The following is a 24159-nucleotide window of genomic DNA, read 5'->3' as shown; positions in this document are numbered from 1 at the left end:
TGAATGGGCTGCCCTATGTGCGACTGTCACTCCAAAGATGTTTATGGATCAAAATTTTGGCCCTGAGCCAAGAGCAATTTTGCATTGGCGTTTTATCCTCGTGGATTTTGCTGCCAAAAGCGCATCTTGCCTTGATTTGGAATCGGGGCAGAATCGTGGCGTATCGCCCACATGTGAACAGGACCTGAACAAGCTTTAGGCTGGGTTCACACAAGCTGCGGAGCGGCTTATAGCAGGGGGTCCTGTGCGTCCTTGTTCTCTGTTTCAGGTGCAAATCAGGACTGAATTTTTGCCTGAATTCGGACCTTAAACTGAGCCAAAAACGCACAGGACACTTCTGCAAACCGGACTGTGGCCGACAAGAAGGTGAGTGAACCAGGTCCATTGAGAGCCGGTCACACTCTCCTGTCATGCGAATTGGATGCGGAGAAACCCACACCCAACTCACATCAGTTTGAACCCAGCCTCAAGCAGTTTTTTTTACATCTGGGCAAAATAAAAAATGATATGCAGTACATCTCTGCAATACATGCCTATTTTCTCTGTTTTCTCTTATTACATTCACTGCAAGTACAGAAAAATAGCTTTTTGATCCAGTGTGCTTCCAACTTCTTATTTAAGCTGACAACACAGAGCGTCTGCTGCACTTAAAGGAGTTGAAAAGGCGGTTTTTATTCTATGTATTATGATAAAAAGCCTTCTGTGTGTAGCAGCCGCCCCTGCACCCCCTAAAACTTGCCTGAGCCCCATCTCTATCCAGTGATGTCCACAAGTCCCTCGGCCGTCCAGGACTCTCCCTCCTGATTGGCTGAGACACAGCAGCGACTCCAATGGCTCTGGCTGCTTTTAAAGTCAGTTAGCCAATCAGGAAAGAGCGAGGGCGGGGCAGAACAGCAACTCCATATGTAAATGTATACACAGTGCTGTGGCTCGGCTCGGCTCAGCTCGGGTTCCCACATAGCAAGCTGCTTGCTGTGGGAGCACTCGACAAGAGGGAGGGGCCAGAAGCAGCGAAGAGGGACCCGAGAAGAGGAGGATCCCGGGCTGCCTTGTGCAAAACCAACTGCACAGAGGAGGTAAGTATAACATGTTTTGTTATTTTCAAAAAAAAATACAAGACTTTACAATCACTTTAATTCCAAAACAGTGTTGTCAGCCCTGCGCAGTCCTTCTCTAGTGTACTACAGAACTACCACCCCTCCTGAACCCCATGAAATGGGGAAGGTGTTGTGCAGTTCAGAAGGGCAGAACTAGCAAGACTGATAACACTGCTTCGGCTTTCAGTGCAGCACAGGCATGGTATTGTCAGCTCAGTACAGGATTAGAAGCTCACTGAGGCTCACCAGGTATTTTTATATACTTTCAGTGGTTATAATGGAATAAAACAGAGAAACGTGCATGTATTAAGCAGATGTACGGCATGTTTTTTACTTTTTGCCCATGCATACACTTTAAGGGAGTCAAGAAAGCTGCTTAAATCTGGTTCACTGCTTTGTAAATGACAACTGAATCTAATGCTCTTCAGACTAGTCTTCAAAAGCCAAGTAGGATCACCAGGTATTCTTCTCTACTTAAAGAGTCCGGAAGGAATGTACACGCATTGCAGAGATGCAATTATTATTTTTTTTTCTTTTTGCTCAGCCATACACTTTAATGCGATTCTGTAATAACCTGAGCTATTTACAAATACATAAATAGGCATTACATTTTATGCATGTTAAAATGATCAGTAGATCTAAAGACATGGGGATAGGTTATTAATATGAAAATCTGACCTTCGCCCATCCTCTTCTGGTTCCCAAAATCCTCTACTGGCTCAGGTGGTAGAGCCAAGCTCAACTTTAAGGCCCCATGCACATAGATGCATGAGGCCATATAATGTAAATTATAATGTAAATTGTGAGTATATTTCCGTACACATACACATGCCACATACAGGGCCGGTGCTAGACTATTTTATGCTCTAGGCAAGACCAGCTACTTGCGCCCCCCCCCCCAAAAAAAAGGGAAGGGGTTAAAAACTCCTCTATGTGACCCTGATCTGATGGTTCCTCCATGTTATGCGGTCATACCCAGTGACCCCCATATTCCTCCATTTCACACCCGGGACCCTAATGTCCCTCCATGTCACACCCAGGGACTTTAATGTTTTTCCATGTCACACCCTGGGACTCCAATATTACTCCATGTCATGCTGTCATACCCACTGACCACGATGTACCTCTATGTCAGATCCTGATGTTTTTCCATGTCACATTTGGGGACCCTGATGTTCCTCCGTGTCACACCTGGGGACCCTGATGTTCCTCCGTGTCACACCTGGGGACCCTGATGTTCCTCCGTGTCACACCTGGGGACCCCAATTCCCCATGGCCCCATGGCACACCCAGGGACCCCAATTCCTCATGGCACACCTGGTGATCCCGAACCCCTGTTAAACGCGGTGGCTCCTGGTGGAGGGAAAAGCAGCAGTCAGAGAGCTCCGCGCATCCTTCATCATCAACCACCTCAGACCATTATGGTGCCTCATCGCTTCTGCCCCAGTAAAGGTTCCGCCCTCCAGTGCCGAGCTCTGGCTCAGGTTTAGCTCTCCTCCGCTCCCTGCTTAATACCGACCCAGGGAAATAAACGCCTGCCCACCAGCTCAGTGCAGAGAGTCACTTCCTGCCCGGGGTTAAGGATCATCATGCAGGCAGCACTCTGAGGGGCTCCCGTCTTGCCTTTTAGGGCCCCTCCAACAGTGGTGGAAAGCCAGGGCCTGGTAGTTCCGCCACTGCCCAAGACACTTGACATCTTCCGCTGTCCCTTCTTGCCCCACTCCTTAGCATTTAGTGTGGTTCCTGGCTGCTCCCTGCATGAGTCACAATAGGCAATCCTGGGAAGACACCCCACACCCAAGATGCAGTAAGTGACTGACAGCCTCAGATATGTATGTTTCCTAGCAAGGAGGAGAGAGAGAGCAGCGCCATTCTAAGCGTAGCAATAAGTCGATGTTTATTGCTACGCTTAGAATGGTGCTGCTCTCTCTTTCCTCCCATCGTCCACAGAGTCTCTTTAAGCTCATTCAGAGCTGCAGCCGCTGAGCCAATATATATATATATATATATGAGTATATATTGGATACAGACACTATTCAAAGTGTCTTTCTACCCCATTGACTTTTAGAACTGCCCCTTCCTTACAGTACCCCGGAGCACTCTTCCCTATAAAATGTTTCCCAGTAAGGCTGTGTAGAGGGGGCCTGGTCCTTTCCCTCCACTCAGGTCTCAGATTACACTTGGCTCTCTGCTCTGTGCTGTGCAGTTTGAGACATCATATCCCTGCCCCTCACCTCCTTGCTAAGAAATACCATCTACTTTAGAAAGCTGTGGAGGAGAGAAGGCTGCAGATAATTAGGAACAGCTTGTGTAGGAGAATGTAATTCGTCACTGAGTATCATCTGAGGCTGGTCACTTCAGTGGGCTTATGTAAGGGTTTATTCCAAATTTAAAGGAAAATTTGTCAAGAAACGATTTGTACAATTGAGTTCAAAAGAACAAGGACCGATCATGACAGCATCACAGTAAAAATGTGTTATCTTTTCTATTTCAGCAAGTCTTCATCTATAAAGAAATGCCAGACAAGCTCGGATAACTTTTACGCAGCCTGCTGTTCCTGACAACAGAGCAGACACATTTTCTAAAACGTAATGAATATCGTTGTTTACAGTTTTTGTCAAACTCTTGGAATCTCAGACTGCTAGCCTGGTTTTATTATTGATATGTTTTTTCTAATGATAATCATTCATTTCCAGCAGTTCATACTTTGACTTCTAAATTTGCAACCAAAAGAATTTAACTGCTGATTTTAGTTTAACTGTGTTTTTACTAAATTTCCAAAAAAATACAATATAAATCGCTATCTCTGTTACAACTTATGTTGATCATTCAAGTGATTCTGTCATCCCACATAAAAATCCAAATTTAAAGCTGAACTTTGGACACAAAATCTTTCATTTAAATATATTCCTCAATAGGCAGAAAGTATATAAATGTCCTTTGTGTGCACCAAATGCCTTGCAAACCCAGTGATCACCTTGTAAAAGAGCATTTAAAAAGACACTAACCACAAAATGGAGGACTTTAAATATACCACGCGTGTATAAAAAAAACAAAAAAAAAACAAGATTCTATTTTACAAATGTTAAAAAACATACAGTATATGCAGAGTTGTATAAAGTACTCGAAGCCCATACTTGAGTAAAAGTACAAGTGCTTGATCAAAAAGTGACTTGAGTAGAAGTGGAAGTGCTCAATCAAAAAGTTTTTGTACTTAAGTATTGCACGTAGTTTTTTTTTAAATTTTGCTACTCAAGTACTGAAAGTAAAAGTACCAGTAGTTTTTAAAAAAAATTTGCTACTCAAGTACTGAAAGTACAAGTACTGTGTTATGTAGTTATTAAAGAAAGAAGTCAAAAGTTTATTAAAGTTAAAGTTATTAAAGAAAGACAAAAGAAGTCAAAAGTACACATGACATTATACACATTTTCTTTTGAGCTTCATGAAACCTGCCATCTACTGTTCTGGCAGTGGTAATTTTTATAATTGTAACGAGTAACTATGCAGCACAGAAAAAAAAATATCGGAGTAGAAGTATTGAAATCATCGAAAAAATGTAGTGAAGTAAAAGTGGAAGTAGGAGAAAAAAATTATACTCCAGGAAAGTACAGATACCGCCTTTCGGAACTTAAGTACAGTAGTGAAGTAGTTCTACTTAGTTACTATACATCTGAGTATATGACACATAAAAAGACATAGTGTTGCATGTCAAAGTACATGAATTTGTATTGTATAAAATCATTCATCATCACCGCCCCATTGGGCAATGGATTGCTTGCTATAACTTCACCACGTTTCACGGGTCCATGACGTTTCTTTAGGAAGGTATCTGCAGTCAAGCTCTATAATGATAATCATTATATCTTTAGAGAGCTTGACTGTAGATACCTTCCTGATGAAGCAGGCAACAACCCGTGAAACGTGGTGAAGTTACAGCAAGCAATCAATTGCCCAATGGGGCGGTGATGATGAATGATTATATACAATACAAATTCATGTACTTATAATGTTGACATGCAACACTGTGTCTTTTTATGTGTCATATGTTTAACATTTGTAAAATAAAATATTGATTTTTTTATACATATGTGGTACCTTTAAAGTCCTCCATTTTCTAGTTTGGGCCTTTTTTAATACAATTTTAAAGGATGTGGTACCAGGCACTGTGTCTAAAAATTTAGGAGGTTCCCTAACGGGACTTTTTTCTCCCATCATTTATTTTGATCGATTTACCTTGTAAAAGAAGAAGTGACATCATCACTGAGCTCTACATAGCCTGAGCAGAGATGTGGGAGAGACCACAGTTGAATTTTACAGGGGGGCAGATACAAGACTAGTCCCCATGCACAAGGGGAGAGAGAGAGAGATCAGCCATGACTGGTCTTTAATATAGAAAAATGGATTTTTGTAAGATCTTACCGTAAAATCCTTTTCTCTTAAGCTCATTGACAGACGTAGTCTTCTTGATTCTCAAGAGCTGGGTTATGTTGTCTCCGCAGGAGTAGGACTAGGCAGAAAGACAAAACGTTCTGGCTCCACCTTAGGGGCAGTCCCTGAGGGTATATCCTCCCTCTCTCTGCTACAGGGAATCAGTTCTGTTCTAAAGCAGTAACAGAGAATTTAACCCAACCCAACTCAATGATAGAGGGGCGTGTACTACGTCTGTCAATGAGCTTAAGAGAAAAGGATTTTACGGTAAGATCTTACAAAAATCCATTTTTCTCTATCGCTCATTGACAGACGTAGTCTTCTTGATTCTCAAGAGCTGGGACATCCAGAAGCAGTGCCACAAATGAGGGGTGGGATTGACAAAAATCAAATCCAATCTAGAAGGCCCAACCGGTGCCAAACTAGAAGTTTTAAAGGCTCATTATAAACAAAGAATGAGACTCAAAAGAAAAATTTCCAACGGAAAAAAACCCTCGAGGCAGACCACTGGTCTCCTCAAATGGCGGCCTGCAAAACCTTGCGGCCAAACACGGCATCAGATGATGCCATTACATCAACTTTATAATGTTTTGTAAAGGTATGCACCGACGACCAGGTAGCCGCCTTGCACACCTGGACCACTGACGCCTGATGGCGAAAGGCCCATGACGCACTAAGCGCCCGAGTGGAGTGCGCCTTAACAGGGAACGGGGGCTCCCGACCCTTAATAGAATAAGCCTGTACTACCGTCTGTCTGATCCATCTGGAAATGGTCGCGGCAGATGCAGGCAACCCCTTTTTGGGTCCATCCGGGATCACAAAAAGTGAATCCGTCTTGCGAAACGAGTCTGTCGTTTTCAAATATACCCTGATCGCCCGGACCACATCCAAGGAGTGTAAAGCAAACTCCCGAGGATGACTGGGCTTAGGACACAGGGAAGGTAACACAATTTCTTCATTCAGATGAAATTCTGAAACCACTTTTGGTAGGAAGGATGGATTCGGACGAAGAACCACCTTATCTCTATGAACCACCAGATATGGTGAACGACAAGATAATGCGGCCAGTTCTGACACCCTGCGTGCAGAAGTAATAGCCACCAAGAAGGCCACCTTCTGGGACAACGTAGGTAGAGGAATCTCCCTAATATCTTCAAAGGGAGGTTTCTGAAGAACCGACAACACTAAATTAAGATCCCAGGGTGGTAACGGCGCACGCACTGGCGGAGCCAGATGTCGCACCCCCTGGATGAAATTCCGCACCAAGGAATGAGTAGCCAAAGGCTTCTGAAAAAAGATAGCTAATGCTGAGACCTGACCCTTGATAGTACTCAAGGCCAGTTTCTGCTCAACCCCTTGTTGCAGAAAAGCTAATATTCGACTAATCGAATAAGACCGTGGACAGAACCCCAGAGGTTCACACCATGCAATGTAGGACTTCCATGTACGATGATAAATCTTTCTGGAAGTCGCTTTCCTTGCTTCAACTAGAGTAGGAATAACTGAAGCTGACAAACCTTTGTCCTTCAGCACCTGGGTCTCAATAGCCAGGCCGTTAAAGCCAGCGATCGTAAAGCAGGATGGAAGATCGGTCCCTGAGACAGTAGGTCCTCCCTGAGAGGAAATCTCCACGGGACGTCCGCCACCAGTCTGACCACGTCGGCGTACCAAGCTCGACGAGGCCAGTCCGGAGCTACCAGAATTACTGGAATTCCTTCCTCCTCTATCCTACGAAGAAGTCTTGGCAGTAACGCGAGAGGAGGGAAGGCATACATTAGCTGGTATTGCCCCCACGGGGCGATCAGTGCGTCTGCGGTCTCTGCTAGAGGATCGCGGGAGCGAGCCACGAATCTCTGAACTTTCCTGTTGAATCGTGATGCCAACAGATCCACATCCGGGGTGCCCCACCGTAGGCACAACTAGTGGAAAACGTCTGGATGGAGAGACCATTCCCCCTGATCCAGAGTCTGACGGTTGAGATAATCTGCCTGCCAATTTTCCACCCCCGGAATGAACACCGCAGAGATCGCTGGAACAAATCGTTCCGCCCAGCGAAGAATGCAAGCCACTTCTTTGGCCGCTCGGGCACTCTTGGTGCCCCCCTGGTGATTGACATAAGCCACGGCCGTGGCATTGTCCGACTGGATCCGAACCGGGCTGCCCTGGAGCTGCTCGGTCCAGTGAATCAGACAAAGTCTGATCGCTCTCAGTTCCAATACATTTATCGGCAACCTGGATTCTTCCGGGGACCAAAGTCCCTGGACAGATAACTGACCGAGAATTCCTCCCCATCCGGATAGACTGGCATCCGTGGTCACTATCGTCCAATATATTGGCAGAAATGACTTTCCCTGGCTGAGCATCGGAGACCGAAGCCTCCAGACCAGAGACTCTCTGGTCTGTTTGCTCAATCGGATCTGATTGTCCAGGGATTCCGGATTCCGATTCCATCTGAGAAGAATCTCTTGCTGAAGAATTCGGGTATGGGACTGGGCAAATGGGACTGCTTCGAAGGAAGCCACCATCAACCCCAGAACCCTCAAGTCCGAAGGGAAGACCAGCTGTTGGACAGTAACAACTGGACTGCTGATTGAATCTTTCGGAGTTTCCCTACCGGAAGGAAAACTCTTGTCCTGACTGTGTCTAGAATTAGACCCAGATATTCGAGCCTCTGGGTGGGAACCAGAAATGACTTTTGCTGGTTCACCAGCCACCCGAATTCCTGTAAAGAAATCATAGTAATTTCTATGTTTTGTAGCAAGGTCTGAGGAGACTCTGCATGAAGCAGAAGATCGTCTAGGTAACCAAGAATCGATATGCCTCTTTGGCGCAGAAGTGCCAACATTGGGGCCAACACCTTCGTGAAGACCCGCGGAGCCGTGGCGAGACCGAAAGGTAACGCCACAAACTGATAGTGGTTCTCTTCTACGGAAAAGCGTAGAAACCGCTGATGTCCTGCGAAAATGGGAATGTGAAGATATGCGTCCTTGATGTCTATGGACGCTAGGACATCCCCTGGATGCAGGAAGGCTGCTACTGTGCGAATGGACTCCATTCTGAATCTTCTTATGTTGACAAAAGAATTGAGTGCCCTTAAGTCCAGAATTGGACGCACTTTGCACTCTTTCCTGGGTATTGTAAATAGGTTTGAATAAAACCCTTGAAACCGTTCTGTCCAAGGAACGTGGACTACCACTCCTTGTTGTAGTAAATCTGTGACTGCTCTCCGCAGATCTTCTAAACGATCCGGGGATAGTCGAGTATTGGAAGGGAAGAATCGCGCCGGTGGGAGAGATCGAAACTCGATCTTGTACCCTGACCTTATGACATTGCAAACCCACTTGTCCGGGATTCTGGAAAGCCATGGATCCGGGAACCGTCGAAGACGTCCCCCCACCCCAGTTATGGGTGGGGGCGCACCTTCAGGCTTTGGACGGTTTATCTTCAGGTCTGGAGGGGGCGGGCTTTTGCTTGCCCGACCAACGACCCCTGACGCCTCCTGAAGGAGCTTTGGAGGACTTAATTTTTTCACCCGCGGGACGAAAAAACCTCTTGTGAGCAGAAAAAGAAGGCCCTCGTCTTTGACGAGTTCCTTTACCTTTAAAATTTTGCGGTAAAAAGGTGCTCTTTCCACCCGTGAGATCCTTAATGATCTCATCTAAGTTGGCTCCAAATAGACGCTCTTCTAAAAAGGGGATATTAGCCAATGCTTTTTTGGAACCTTGGTCGGCTAACCAACCTTTTAGCCACAGTGTACGCCTGAGAACCACTGCTGAGACTGATGCTCGCGCCAATAATGGAGTGGCGTCTAACGCCGCATCACACACAAACTGTAACCCCTGTATCATTTGTTCCAACAAATCTGATACCGCCTGAGGGACCTCTTCTAAGTCCCGGCGTAACCACTTGGTCCATTCAGTTACAGCCTGCGAAACCAGACCAATAGCTATTATAGGTCTGAAAGCTGATCCAATCAAGGAAAACATGGTGCGAGACATAGCTTCTATCTTGCGATCCACTGGATCTTTAAAAGACGGAGCGTCTTCTAGAGGAATAACCGTGGCTTTATTCAATCTAGCAATTGGTGAATACACCACAGGTGGTTCTGTCCATTTCTTAATGAGGGTTTCCTCAAACGGATAACGCCTGTTAATGCGTTTAGAAATAGTAAAAGTGCGTTTTGGCAGACGCCATTCTTCTTCGATTGGATTGCCAAAACATTTGGGCAATGGAAAAACCTTCGCCACTTTGATGCGTTTTTTAGTCCCAAAAGGGATTTCAGTTTCAGCTATTTCCGATGGAATACCCTGTAACCTTAAGGTCTCTTGAACAGATACAATGAGTGCGTTTACTAACGCTTCCTCTCTGGCTATGGCTGATGCCGAAACATCCTCCTCGCTGTCTGAAGAGACAGTACCCGAGACACCAATCCCAGATGAAGTACCTGCAACTGCAGAAATAGGCTCAGAGTCTGAATCCGAAGTTTCAGATAATAAAGGGTTAGGCGGGGGTCGCTTTCTTGAGCCCTGTCCCTGACAAGCCACTTCCACCCGGGACACAAAAGTTTCCATAATAGCTGACAATGATTCAATCGTCAGTGGGGTGCTGGAGGATCCTGCAGACCCCTCGAGGGGATCCGGAGGAGATACATGAGTGGCAGGGTCCATGTTAATTCAGGACACTTTTGCCAGCAAAAACAAAAAAACTTTTTTTTTTTTTTTTTTTTTTTGTGTGTCTCCCCCTAGCGCAATAGCGCCCCTCAGAGTACCTGCTTCTCGATCCCCACAGAGAGAGAGAGGGACCCCCAAGGCTCACCAACCGATGCAGTGAAGTTTCCAACCAACTGCAGTCAGCGTCTGTCTTTTACAGACTGGAAGGAGCTGTTGCTTTTTCCCAGGTAGAAGGACGTGGCTCCGCCCCCTGTGTACGCCTTCCGGCGTTCCCAGCTCTCCACGAGGTAGCTGGCCTCATGAAACATGGCCGCCCCCATAGAAGAGACATAAGACTCCAAAAACATGGCGGCCGGCGTGACCTGAGGACATACATGCACTGGTCTACGGCAAAATGGCGGCGGACCGCCGAAATCGTTTTCCCAGCACATCCACCTGCATCTCTGCTAAGTGGCGATATATGGATCTACAGGAGATACACTACAAATAAGGTAGGATTATACCTCCTATGTCTGCTGTAATGTTACAGTCTGCTGGGTAGAGTGTTAGCTCTCAAACCAAGTCCACTTCCCACAAACACATACTGTATTTACAAGGGGGACTTTTTAGTATCAGATATATACTGACCATGTATGGAGGGGCCCATAATTCATACTGCCTCATAACGAGGAAAGAAAAAAGGGAACGTTTACTCACCATACCAAACCGACAGGCACCCTCTCTTCACAATACCCTCTCCACCGGGGTGGGGGGTTGTGGACCACTCCGGACGCCTCGACTCTCTGGTTCCTGGCGTCCAAGCGAGACTTTTAACTCGCAAGGTCAGTCCCTCCATTGGGACTCCGTCGCGGCCGACCCAGCGCGGAGCTCTGGTCTGCACGCGCTCGTAGGCAGAAACCGGGGTGACCACTGGATCTCAACATCCAGCCCGTCGCCCGGCCCCGCATACTTACTTGAATGTGTCGCGGCCGACCAAGCGCAATGCAATGGTCTGCACGCGCTCGTAGGCCGGCTGGGGTGACCACAAGTGTCGCCCAGTCCGGCGTTTTTGCTTGAAGATCTCACAGGAAAAACACTGGAGAAAAACTACCTAAAAAATTTCTTTTTCTAAAGAAAAAAGTCTTGCCAGGACCAAAAGATCCCAGCAAGGAACTTAGGTCCTTACTCCTGACTAGACAGAAAAAAACTGATTCCCTGTAGCAGAGAGAGGGAGGATATACCCTCAGGGACTGCCCCTAAGGTGGAGCCAGAACGTTTTGTCTTTCTGCCTAGTCCTACTCCTGCGGAGACAACATAACCCAGCTCTTGAGAATCAAGAAGACTACGTCTGTCAATGAGCGATAGAGAAAGATAGGATTAGAAAGTCGAATGAATGTTCTAAAAACTAAACATTTCGACTGAAATTCAACTAGTGTAAAGTTAGCTTTAATCTGTATCTTTAGAAGACAGACAATATGGACACACTGGGATGTAAATTTTCACCAATGTTATGGATTGGAATAGTGTAAAGCCATCTCACACAACAGCTAGTAAACCTGAAATTAAAGTTAAAGCAGTTGTATCTCCTGTGAAAAAAAAAACCTGTAGGACAATTTGCATAATGTGCTAGTATGCATCGCATTAGCTTTTCAGTTTCCTCCTTGTTTAGTAAAATCATTTTTTTTGACTTGGAGACTTCGTAGTAATCTGGGTGGGATGAAATCTCTTGTCCTGGGTCCTGGTTTTCAGAACTACCAGCACACTAATTGGACAGATGTGTGCTGGGCTTTTAGGAATGACCCGACAAGGGTTCTGGGCTCCGCCCGGCAGATACAAGGTCTTTGTCCAGGAGGGCTAGGAGAGAGGTAGGAACCAGAGCAGAAAGGGGCTGCCAGATATACGGCCGCAGTTGGTGAGAAAGCGGTCTGTAGGGGACAGACAAGGGCCTAAAGTGGAGGGCCAAAACTGCAGTGCTGTATGTGCAAGCCAGGAGGCTGAATGCATATTTCTTTGCTAAAGAGAAAATTGCTGAAAACCCCTGTAAGGCAAATGCTTTAATAAATTTGGGCAAGGAAAGCAAATGGCGGTGTCTTTAAAAGCTCTGTTACTTGAAGCGAGTTCTAACAGGAAGAGAGGAAACAGCTTTTCAGGCAGGTATAAAAAAAAAAAAAAAACCACAACACACATGTATTTTTTGAAGCACTGCAAGTTCCTAAATGTGACTGGTTTTGAGCCTCTTGCTGCCCCTGGCACAGGAGAGCTCAGACTGGGAGAGGGAGAAGCAGCACAAGGAGCCACTGAGTTGCGTTTCAGTGATCATGTACCAACTACGAACATGCCGATAGGAGGAGAGAGCAGAAAGGAGAATGAGCTCATCAGCCTACTGCTTCACTTTTAATTGTTCATGTTTTCAACTGGGGGAGGGCCTAGACCTGTGTTACTTAACTGCAGCTGAGAAAATAATCATATTTGTTGCCATGCCAGACAGGAATGTGTATTCAACTCAGGCCCAGACCGACAGAAAAATTAACCCTTTGGCAGGTACAATCACTCTTCTATATGTCTTTTATGTGTGTGTTTAGCTGTTTGCTTGAAGTTCAGATTTAAAGGGTAACTCCACTTTCGTAGGGAAACAAAAAAAAAATCAGCAAATAAAGAAAAAAACAATATGGCGTATACAATTGCGACACAAATCATATTGTAATTGAATGTTATTAAAAATAACCTTTCCTTTTCAATCTGCAGCTGTTGTAATTTTCTGAAATTGCAATGCAATATGGCTACCTGGAGCTGTTCTGTACACAGAATGTATACTGACCACACCCCAGAAACATAATTTCCTGCTTATGTGATTGGCTCACCAATTTTCCCAGAAGTCTGCCTAAGATACAAGTCAGATTTCTGACATCCCCTGCAACAAAAATGTAATTTTTGTTGAGATACCCCCAATAGGAACACGTTTAAGGGGATGCAGACCCAGCAGATTTCCTCATTAGAGCCCTGCAGCTGCCACAGCTGAAAGATAATTATGTAACCACTCCCATTAGAACCTCTCAGAACAGAGGAACAAACAGTGATTTCTTCAGAGTAACAAAAGGTAGGAATGGCAACAAAGTTTGTTAACCACCGGAGGATTTTGCTGTCCTACGTCTGGGCCACTTTTTGCGATTCGGCGCTGTGCGAATTTAACTGACAACTGCGCGGTCGTGCGACGCCGTACCCAAACAAAATTTACGTCCTTTTTTTCCCACAAACAGAGCTTTCTTTTGGTGGTATTTGATCACCTGTGCGATTTTTACTTTTTGCGCTATAAACAAAAAAATAGCGTTTATTTTGAAAAATAACAATATTTTTAACATTTTTTTATATGAAGTTCCCCCCAAAAAAATTTAAAAATCAAATTTTTTTAAAATTTTTGGCCAATTTGTTTTCTGCTACCTATGTTTGGTAAAAAAAAATCACAATAAGCGTATTTTGATTGGTTTGCGCAAAAGTTATTGCGTTTACTAACAAAGGGAAAGATTTCTGTCATTTTTGGGGTTTTTGTTTTTTTTAACGCGTAATGGCGTCGATCTGGGTTTTTTTTTGTGGGACTGCGACATTGCGGCGGACAGATCGGACCCTTGACTGACATTTTTGACACTTTTGGGGGTACCAGTGACATTACTGCAGTAATCAGTGCTATATATATACATTGTTACTGTAAAAATGACACTGGCAGGGAAGGGGTTGATTTTATTGGAGAGGGAGGGGTTAATGTATGCCTGGTGTAGTGACACAAGGACAGATCGCATGTTCAGCTATGCTGAACACTGCAAACTGTCACTCCTTGTCACTTAGGAGATCCAAACTAGATTCTCCGGCGATCGGGGAAGAGCAGCGGCGATCGCCGCCGCTCCTCCCCTGGCCCGACTCCCGCTGTGACTGAAAACAGCGGGAGCGCGCCGCCGAGAGAGGGGGAATGTCTGGTGATGTAGACCTACGTCGCCAGACGATAACGAGCCACTGTGCCGCAGTAGCAGCACAGTGAGCAGTGGGGAAGTGGTTAAAATCCTTGTAATGTACAGAGATCACCCAGAGGGGAATGTTTTTTTTTTTTTTCCTCAACAAAAGTGGAGTTACGCTTTAAATCTCGCACTGCAGCCCTAAGAGAGCAATTATATTTTTGAAACCAGATTTCAGTCTATTGAGAACTTCAATCATTAGCAGGCAGTGTGCACTGCTACTATCTGCTAAGGGGGCTATTTGAGGCAAGTAATACTACATCAAATAGGGATTTACAGATTTCCATTAGAGAATGTAAGCGGTTCTTGTTCTATCTCAGTAAGTAGCTGAATTATTTCTAATGGTCTGAATGGAAGATGTGTAAATGTTAATAGATAGTAAAACATGACTGTGAGCACTTTAGAGAAGGCCAAAGCCATTATCAGTTATATAAGGTGGCCGTGCAAGGTAAATACACCCCTTCTAGGTGATATAAGGCAAGAATTATCATAACACAGACAGCAAGCTAAGGAGATAAGAGATAAACTTGGCAAGCAGACAGCTGTCCTTTACAGCTACTTTGATAAGAACATACTCTGGCCAACATACTGCGATGTGTTTATTAGGCTGAACGTATGTATATCATGAAAGTCAAGAAGATACATGTGAAATGTGTTTCCAAGTTTCATTCATTAGTGGTGCTTTCTCCATGACAGCAAAATCTCACATACACAGCATTTCAAATATAAAAAAGGGACTTTTGTCAGACAAAGCACAGCATTTTGGGGCCATTTAAGTGGTTGTAAAAGCTGCAGGTTTTTTACCTTCATGCATTCCATGCATGATGGTAAAAACCCTTTTGTATGCTGCTCCCCCCACAGCCCCCTCCCCTCCAAATACTTACCTGAGCTCCCTCTTGATCCAGCGTCGGCCGTCCTGGGACTCCATCTCCTCATTGGCTCCCACTGCTGTCAACCACAAACAGTGAGCCAATAAGGAAAGAGTGGGGGGTGGAACAGAGCTGCGGCTCTATGTGTCTTATGGACATATAGAGCAGGGTTCGGGAGCAAGCATGCACTTGTACCCCCATAGGAAGCAGCTTGCTATTGGGGGCACTGGTCCAGTGGGAGGAGCCCGGAGCGCTGGATCAGGGCTGCTTTGTGCAAAGCCACTGCAAAGAGCAGGTTACATAATTAGTCTGGTTTGTTTTTTTTTTTTAAATCTTCTCGGTAGAGGGATCAGTCATCTGCTGTGTTTGGTGGACACGGCTGGTGACGGATCATGTTGCTGCATGGCCCCACGTTTTGGGAGGGCATCCTATGATGTCCTCCAAGAACAATGGTACTACCACCCGGCTGTTATTCTACTATAGGCTGGGTGGGAGCATTATAGTTCTGGAAGGGCGTCATATGACATCCTCCCAAAAGGCCAAGCTGCGGCGTGAGCTGTCACCCCTCTTGTCCACCGGACACAGACGATGACTGATGACTGTACCGACCCGCTGCCAGCGTCATGTGATCGCTGTGACCAATCACAGCAGATCACATGACAATTGTAAACAATGGATGGCTCTCTTTCATGCCATCCATTGTATACAATTGTGTTGCTAGCTGTGATTGGTCACAGTTATCACATGGTACAAACAGGGCCAATTACAGCCCATCTGCACCACGTACATTTTTTTGTGTGTGCTTTTCCATACGGTCACCAGTGTCCCTGATCATCGCCACATGAGTTATATGATAACACTGTACTGCACTGGTGACAATTATTTGGAAAATATATATATTTTTTTACATACTGTGTCAAAAAACTCGCCATGCCTCTTACTAAATATCTCGGACTGTCAATTTCCAAAAAGGGGTAATTTGGGGGTATTTGTACTGTCCTAGGGTTTTGGGCCCTCATGAAATGAGCTAGGGTGTCAGTACCTCAGGATTAATCAATTTTTAGATACACAGCATATACCATGGTTTGTGGACTAACTTTTCTACAGGCTAAATAAAACGCTGATTTGGGTTATTTTCACCAAATAAATGTAGCAGAATACATTTTGGCCTAAATTTATGAAGAAAGATTATTTATTTGCAAAATTTTATAACAGAAACGAACAAAAACACATTTTGTTTTCAAAATTTTCCGTCTTCTTTCTTTATTTAGCAAAAAAAAAAAAAAAAGCCAGTGGTGATTAACCACCTCAATACAGGGCACTTAAACCCCCTTCCTTCCCAGACCAATTTTCAGCTTTTAGCGCTGTTGCAATTTGAATGACAATTGCGCGGTCATGCAACGCTGTACCTAAACCAAATTTGTGTCATTTTTTCCCCACAAATAGAGCTTTCTTTTGGTGGTATTTGATCACCGTCAGGTTTTTTCTTTTTTGGTGCACAAATAAAAAAATACTGAAAAGTTTGAAAAAAAAAAAAAAGTTTTTTTGTTTAGGTTATAAAATTTTGTAAATAGATAATCGGATTTTTGTAAGATCTTACAGTAAAATCCTTTTCTCTTAAGCTCATTGACAGACGTAGTCTTCTTGATTCTCAAGAGCTGGGTTATGTTGTCTCCGCAGGAGTAGGACTAGGCAGAAAGACAAAACGTTCTGGCTCCACCTTAGGGGCAGTCCCTGAGGGTATATCCTCCCTCTCTCTGCTACAGGGAATCAGTTCTGTTCTAAAGCAGTAACAGAGAATTTAACCCAACCCAACTCAATGATAGAGGGGCGGGTACCACGTCTGTCAATGAGCTTAAGAGAAAAGGATTTTACGGTAAGATCTTACAAAAATCCGATTTTCTCTATCACTCATTGACAGACGTAGTCTTCTTGATTCTCAAGAGCTGGGACATCCAGAAGCAGTGCCACAAATGAGGAGTGGGATTGACAAAAATCAAAATCCAATCTAGAAGGCCCAACCGGTGCCAAACTAGAAGTTTAAAAGGCTCATTATAAACAAAGAATGAGACTTAAATGAAAAATTTCCAACGGAAAAAAACCCTCGAGGCAGACCACTGGTCTCCTCAAATGGCAGCCTGCAAAACCTTGCGGCCAAACGCGGCATCAGATGATGCCATTACATCAACTTTATAATGTTTTGTAAAGGTATGCACCGATGACCAGGTAGCCGCCTTGCACACCTGGACCACTGACGCCTGATGGCGAAAGGCCCATGACGCACTAAGCGCCCGAGTGGAGTGCGCCTTAACAGGGAACGGGGGCTCCCGACCCTTAATAGAATAAGCCTGTACCACCGTCTGTCTGATCCATTTGGAAATAGTCGCGGCAGATGCAGGCAACCCCTTTTTGGGTCCATCCGGGATCACAAAAAGTGAATCCGTCTTGCGAAACGAGTCTGTCGTTTTCAAGTATACCCTGATCGCCCGGACCACATCCAAGGAGTGAAAAGCAAACTCCCGAGGATGACTGGGCTTAGGACACAGGGAAGGTAATACAATTTCTTCATTCAGATGAAATTCTGAAACCACTTTTGGTAGGAAGGATGGATTCGGACGAAGAACCACCTTATCTCTATGAACCACCAGATATGGGGAATGACAAGATAATGCGGCCAGTTCTGACACCCTGCGTGCAGAAGTGATAGCCACCAAGAAAGCCACCTTCTGGGACAACGTAGGTAGAGGAATCTCCCTAATATCTTCAAAGGGAGGTTTCTGAAGAACCGACAATACTAAATTAAGATCCCAGGGTGGTAACGGCGCGCGCACTGGCGGAGCCAGATGTCGCACCCCCTGGAGGAAATTCCGCACCAAGGAATGAGTAGCCAAAGGCTTCTGAAAGAAGATAGCTAATGCTGAGACCTGACCCTTGATAGCCACCGTAGGCACAACTGGTGGAAAACTTCTGGATGGAGGGACCATTCCCCCTGATCCAGAGTCTGACGGCTGAGATAATCTGCCTGCCAATTCTCCACCCCCGGAATGAACACCGCAGAGATAGCTGGAACAAATCGTTCCGCCCAGCGAAGAATGCAAGCCACTTCTTTGGCCGCTCGGACACTCTTGGTGCCCCCCTGGTGATTGACATAAGCCACGGCCGTGGCATTGTCCGACTGGATCCGAACCGGGCTGCCCTGGAGCTGCTCGGTCCAGTGAATCAGACAAAGTCTGATCGCTCTCAGTTCCAATACATTTATCGGCAACTTGGATTCTTCCAGGGACCAAAGTCCCTGGACAGATAACTGACCGAGAATTCCTCCCCATCCGGATAGACTGGCATCCGTGGTCACTATCGTCCAATATATTGGCAGAAATGACTTTCCCTGGCTGAGCATCGGAGACCGAAGCCACCAGACCAGAGACTCTCTGGTCTGTTTGCTCAATCGGATCTGATTGTCCAGGGATTCCGGATTCCGATTCCATCTGAGAAGAATCTCTTGCTGAAGAATTCGGGTATGGGACTGGGCAAATGGGACTGCTTCGAAGGAAGCCACCATCAACCCCAGAACCCTCATGCAAGTTCGAAGAGAAGACCAGCTGTTGGATAGTAACAACTGGACTGCTGATTGAATCTTCCGGAGTTTCCCTACCGGAAGAAAAACTCTTGTCCTGAGTGTGTCTAGAATTAGACCCAGATATTCGAGCCTCTGGGTGGGAACCAGAAATGACTTTTGCTGGTTCACCAGCCACCCGAATTCTTGTAAAGAAATTATAGTAATTTCTATGTTTTGTAGCAGGGTCTGAGGAGACTCTGCATGAAGCAGAAGATCGTCTAGGTAACCTAGAATCGATATGCCTCTTTGGCGCAGTAGTGCCAACATTGGGGCCAACACCTTCGTGAAGACCCGAGGAGCCGTGGCGAGACCGAAAGGTAACGCCACAAACTGATAGTGGTTCTCTTCTACGGAAAAGCATAGAAACCGCTGATGTCCTGCGAAAATGGGAATGTGAAGATATGCGTCCCTGATGTCTATGGACGCTAGGACATCCCCTGGATGCAGGGAGGCCGCTACTGTGCGAATGGACTCCATTCTGAATTTTCTTATGTTGACAAAAGAATTGAGTGCCCTTAAGTCCAGAATTGGACGCACTTTGCCCTCTTTCCTGGGTATTGTAAATAGGTTTGAATAAAACCCCTGAAAACGTTCTGTCCAAGGAACGTGGACTACCACTCCTTGTTGTAGTAAATCCGTGACTGCTCTCCGCAGATCTTCTAAACGATCCGGGGATAGTCGAATATTGGAAGGGAAGAATCGCGCCGGTGGGAGAGATCGAAACTCGATCTTGTACCCTGACCTTATGACTTCGCAAACCCACTTGTCCGGGATTCTGGAAAGCCATGGATCCGGGAACCGGCAAAGACGTCCCCCCACCCCAGTTATGGGTGGGGGCGCACCTTCAGGCTTTGGACGATTTATCTTCAGGTCTGGAGGGGGCGGGCTTTTGCTTGCCCGACCAACGTCCCCTGAAGCCTCCTGAAGGAGCTTTGGAGGACTTAATTTTTTCACCCGCGGGACGAAAAAACTTTTTGTGAGCAGAAAAAGAAGGCCCTCGTCTTTGACGAGTTCCTTTACCCTTAACATTTTGCGGTAAAAAGGTGCTCTTTCCACCCGTGAGATCCTTAATGATCTCATCTAAGTTGGCTCCAAATAGACGCTCTCCTAAAAAGGGGATATTAGCTAATGCTTTTTTGGAACCTTGGTCGGCTAACCAACCTTTTAGCCACAGTGTACGCCTGAGAACCACTGCTGAGACTGATGCTCGCACCAATAATGGAGTGGCGTCTAACGCCGCATCACACACAAACTGTAACCCCTGTATCATTTGTTCCAACAAATCTGATACCGCCTGAGGGACCTCTTCTAAGTCCCGGCGTAACCACTTGGTCCATTCAGTTAGAGTCTGCGAAACCAGACCAATAGCAATTATTGGTCTGAAAGCTGATCCAATCAAGGTAAACATGGTGCGAGACATAGCTTCTATCTTGCGATCCACTGGATCTTTAAAAGACGGAGCGTCTTCTAGAGGAATAACCGTGGCTTTATTCAATCTAGCAATTGGTGAATCCACCACAGGTGGTTCTGTCCATTTCTTAAGGAGGGTTTCCTCAAACGGATAACGCCTGTTAATGCATTTAGAAATAGCAGAAGTGCGTTTTGGCAGACGCCATTCTTCTTCGATTGGATTGCCAAAACATTTGGGCAATGGAAAAACCTTCGCCACTTTGATGCGTTTTTTTAGTCCCAAAAGGGATTTCAGTTTCAGCTATTTCCGACGGAATACCCTGTAATCTTAAGGTTTCTTGAACAGATACAATGAGTGCGTTTACCAACGCTTCCTCTCTGGCTATGGCTGATGCCGAAACATCCTCCTCACTGTCTGAAGAGACAGTACACGAGACACCAATCCCAGATGAAGTACCTGCAACTGCAGAAATAGGCTCAGAGCCTGAATCCGAGGTTTCAGATAATAAGCGGGGGTCGCTTTCTTGCGCCCTGTCCCTGACAAGCCACTTCCACCCGGGACACAAAAGTTTCCATAATAGCTGACAATGATTCAATCGTCAGTGGGGTGCTGGAGGATCCTGCAGACCCCTCGAGGGGATCCGGAGGAGATACATGAGTGGCAGGGTCCATGTTAATTCAGGACACCTTTGCCAGAAAAAACAAAAAAAATTTTTTCTTTTTTTTTTTTAAATCAAAAAACAAAAAATACCTCTCTTTTTTTTTTTTTTTTTATGTGTCTCCCCCTAGCGCAATAGCGCCCCTCAGAGTACCTGCTTCTCGATCCCCACAGAGAGAGAGAGGGACCCCCAAGGCTCACCAACCGATGCAGTGAAGTTTCCAACCAACTGCAGTCAGCATCTGTCTTTTACAGACTGGAAGGAGCTGTTGCTTTTTCCCGGGTAGAAGGACGTGGCTCCGCCCCCTGTGTACGCCTTCCGGCGTTCCCAGCTCTCCACGAGGTAGCTGGGCTCATGAAACATGGCCGCCTCCATACAAGAGACAATAGACTCCGAAAACATGGCGGCCGGCGTGACCTGAGGACATACATGCACCTGGTCTACGGCAAAATGGCGGCGGACCGCCAAAATCGTTTTTCCCAGCACATCCACCTGCATCTCTGCTAAGTGGCGATTTATTGATCTGCAGGAGATACACTACAATTAAGGTAGGATTATACCTCCAATGTCTGTTGTAATGCTACAGTCTGCTGGGTAGAGTGTTAGCTCTCAAACCAAGTCCACTTCCCACCAAACACATACTGTATTTACAAGGGGGACTTTTAGTGTCAGATATATACTGACCATGTATGGAGGGGCCCATAATTCATACTGCCTCATAACGAGGAAAAAAGGGAACGTTTACTCACCATACCGAACCGACAGGCACCCTCTCTTCACAATACCCTCTCCACCGGGGTGGGGGGTTGTGGACCACTCCGGACGCCTCGACTCTCTGGTTCCTGGCGTCCAAGCGAGACTTTTAACTCGCAAGGTCAGTCCCTCCACTGGGACTCCGTCGCGGCCGACCCAGCGCGGAGCTCTGGTCTGCACGCGCTCGTAGGCAGAAACCGGGGTGACCACTGGATCTCAACACCCAGCCCGTCGCCCGGCCCCGCATACTTACTTGAATGTGTCGCGGCCGACCAAGTGCAATGCAATGGTCTGCGTGCGCTCGTAGGCTGGCTGGGGTGACCACAAGTGTCGCCCAGTCCGGCGTATTTGCTTGAAGATCTCACAGGAAAAAAACACTGGAGAAAAACTGCCTAAAAAAAAAATCTTTTTTTTTTTTAAAGAAAAAATCTTGCCAGGACCCAAAAGATCCCAGCAAGGAACTTAGGTCCTTACTCCTGACTAGACAGAAAAAAACTGATTCCCTGTAGCAGAGAGAGGGAGGATATACCCTCAGGGACTGCCCCTAAGGTGGAGCCAGAACGTTTTGTCTTTCTGCCTAGTCCTACTCCTGCGGAGACAACATAACCCAGCTCTTGAGAATCAAGAAGACTACGTCTGTCAATGAGCGATAGAGAAATGTTTTTTCCTGCACTGATGAGCACTGATGATGCCGCACTGACAGGCACTGATGAGGAGACACTGATGGGGTGGCACTGATGGGGTGGCACTGATATGCAGCACTGATGGGCACTGATAGGTAGCACTGATATGCAGCACTGATGGGCACTGATATGTGGCACTGATAGCACTGATATGCAGCATTGGTGGGCACTGATAGGCAGCGCTGATGGGCACCGATAGGCAGCACTGATGGGCACTGATGGGCACTGATGGGTGGCACTGTTGGGCAGCAATGATCGGCACTGATGGGTGGCACTGATCGGCACTGATGGGGGGCACTGATGGGCACTGATAGGCAGCACTGGTGGGCAATAATGGGCACTTGTAGGCGGCACTGATAGATGGCAATAATGGCACTGGTGGGCAGCACTGATAGATGCCATTGGTGGGCAACACTGATAGGGAGGGCACTGGGGGGCTCTCTGAGCCCTGCTTGCCATCCCTGGTGGCCATAGTGGGCATCCCTGGTGGTCATGGGTGGTCATCCCTGGTGGCTTAGTGGCACCCCTCCCCCCCAGGGCTGCACTGGTAATCAATGTTCTGATTACCAGCACAGACCCCCCCTGTGATCAGTGAGTAATTAGAAATACTCACTGATCACCCCCGCAGCAGCACCGATCCTCTGATCTTCTCCTCACTGACAGGATCTGTCAGTGAGGAGAAGAGATCGAAGCCGTTACAACGGCTCTATTTACATTACATGACGGCTGTGATTGGACACAGCCGTCATGTGATCAGGAGGGCCAATCACAGGGCCCTCCTGCCGAATGATGTCGCTCTGTGTCCGAGGGACACAGGCACATCGAGATCGCGCCGCTGGGCGTGCCCGCGGCGGCGCGATCTCTCTCCTTCTGAAGGACGTTCCGGAACATCCATTCAGAAGGACGAGACTCCCGCCCGGCCGTATATATACTATGGCCGGGTGGGAGGTGGTTAAGTACCACCAAAACAGGGCTCTATTTCCGTGAAAAAAAAAAAATTTCTGATGGGTACAGTGTTGTATGACCGCGCAATTGTCATTCAAAATGTGACAGCACTGAAAGCTGAAAATCGGCCTGGGCAGGGGGTAAAAGTGGACCGTATTGAAGTAGTAAAAAGCTGAACCTTTAATACCACTTTAAGGACCCCTTTCCTGAGGCAATAGTGGCCCAGAAACTTGGCACTTTGTCTGTCCATGATAAATAAATATTGCTCTTGTGTCTTTAAAATAGTGGTTTGTGGCATTTTGCTGTATTTGATGGCATCACAGTGGTTCACCATAGCACCTGTAACTGAGACTTTGCATGCAATAGACTTCTTGGATCCAGGGGAGCACAACATGAGAGAGAAAGCGAGAGAGCGCGCGAGAAAGAAGAATGGAAGGATCCGTACAACTAAAAGCAACAGAGAGGTTATACATTTTAGACTCCTCCCCATGAGCATCAGCACATAAATATATAACAGAATACAGGAAGGTAAGGCAGAGACATGAGAGGTAAGCTGTGAGTTGTGCCGTAGATTCATAGAAACAGCATTACCAATGATTGCAGCTCCAGTTTTCCTCCTTTGCTCCATGAATGCACAAAGCAATAGAGCTAAACAGATATTACCCTAAGGGTAGGAAGCTATTGACAACACTACATGACCAAACCCCTGATCTGTGTCTTCTGGTCCAGTCTATAGAGCTGGCATATTAGATCCAGTGGCACTACCTCTGCCAAGAAAGTGACATGGCCCTGGTTGAGTGGGCGGAAAGATTAGGTGGAACAGGTTTACGTTGCAAAGCGTAAGCTACTGTATAGAAATAGTTTTTGACTATCTTGCTATTACTGACCTGGTGGCTTTCCTGCCCTTAATCTTGCCCCAATTTAAAAAACAGTAAATTGTTGTAAATATGCCACATGATTTGGTGCAGTTAAGGTAGAGAAGAACACATCTCATTACATCAAGCACATAAAGTTGCTTTTCTTTGTAAGCTGCCAGTTTAGTGTAG

At 46.1% G+C, this 24159-nt stretch overlaps 1 protein-coding gene across 1 annotated transcript in view; it reads right to left on the bottom strand.

The window, feature by feature from the left end:
- Positions 1-24159, bottom strand: part of NDUFAF6 (NADH:ubiquinone oxidoreductase complex assembly factor 6) — a 115793-nt gene that overhangs the window by 13644 nt on the left and 77990 nt on the right. The window lies entirely within an intron of this gene.

This window comes from Pelophylax lessonae, assembly GCF_965119305.1.
Source record: "Pelophylax lessonae genome assembly, chromosome: 5".
Taxonomy (NCBI): domain Eukaryota; kingdom Metazoa; phylum Chordata; class Amphibia; order Anura; family Ranidae; genus Pelophylax; species Pelophylax lessonae.
Note: the sequence above shows the minus strand (reverse complement) of the source record. Positions and strands in the feature narration are given on the sequence as shown.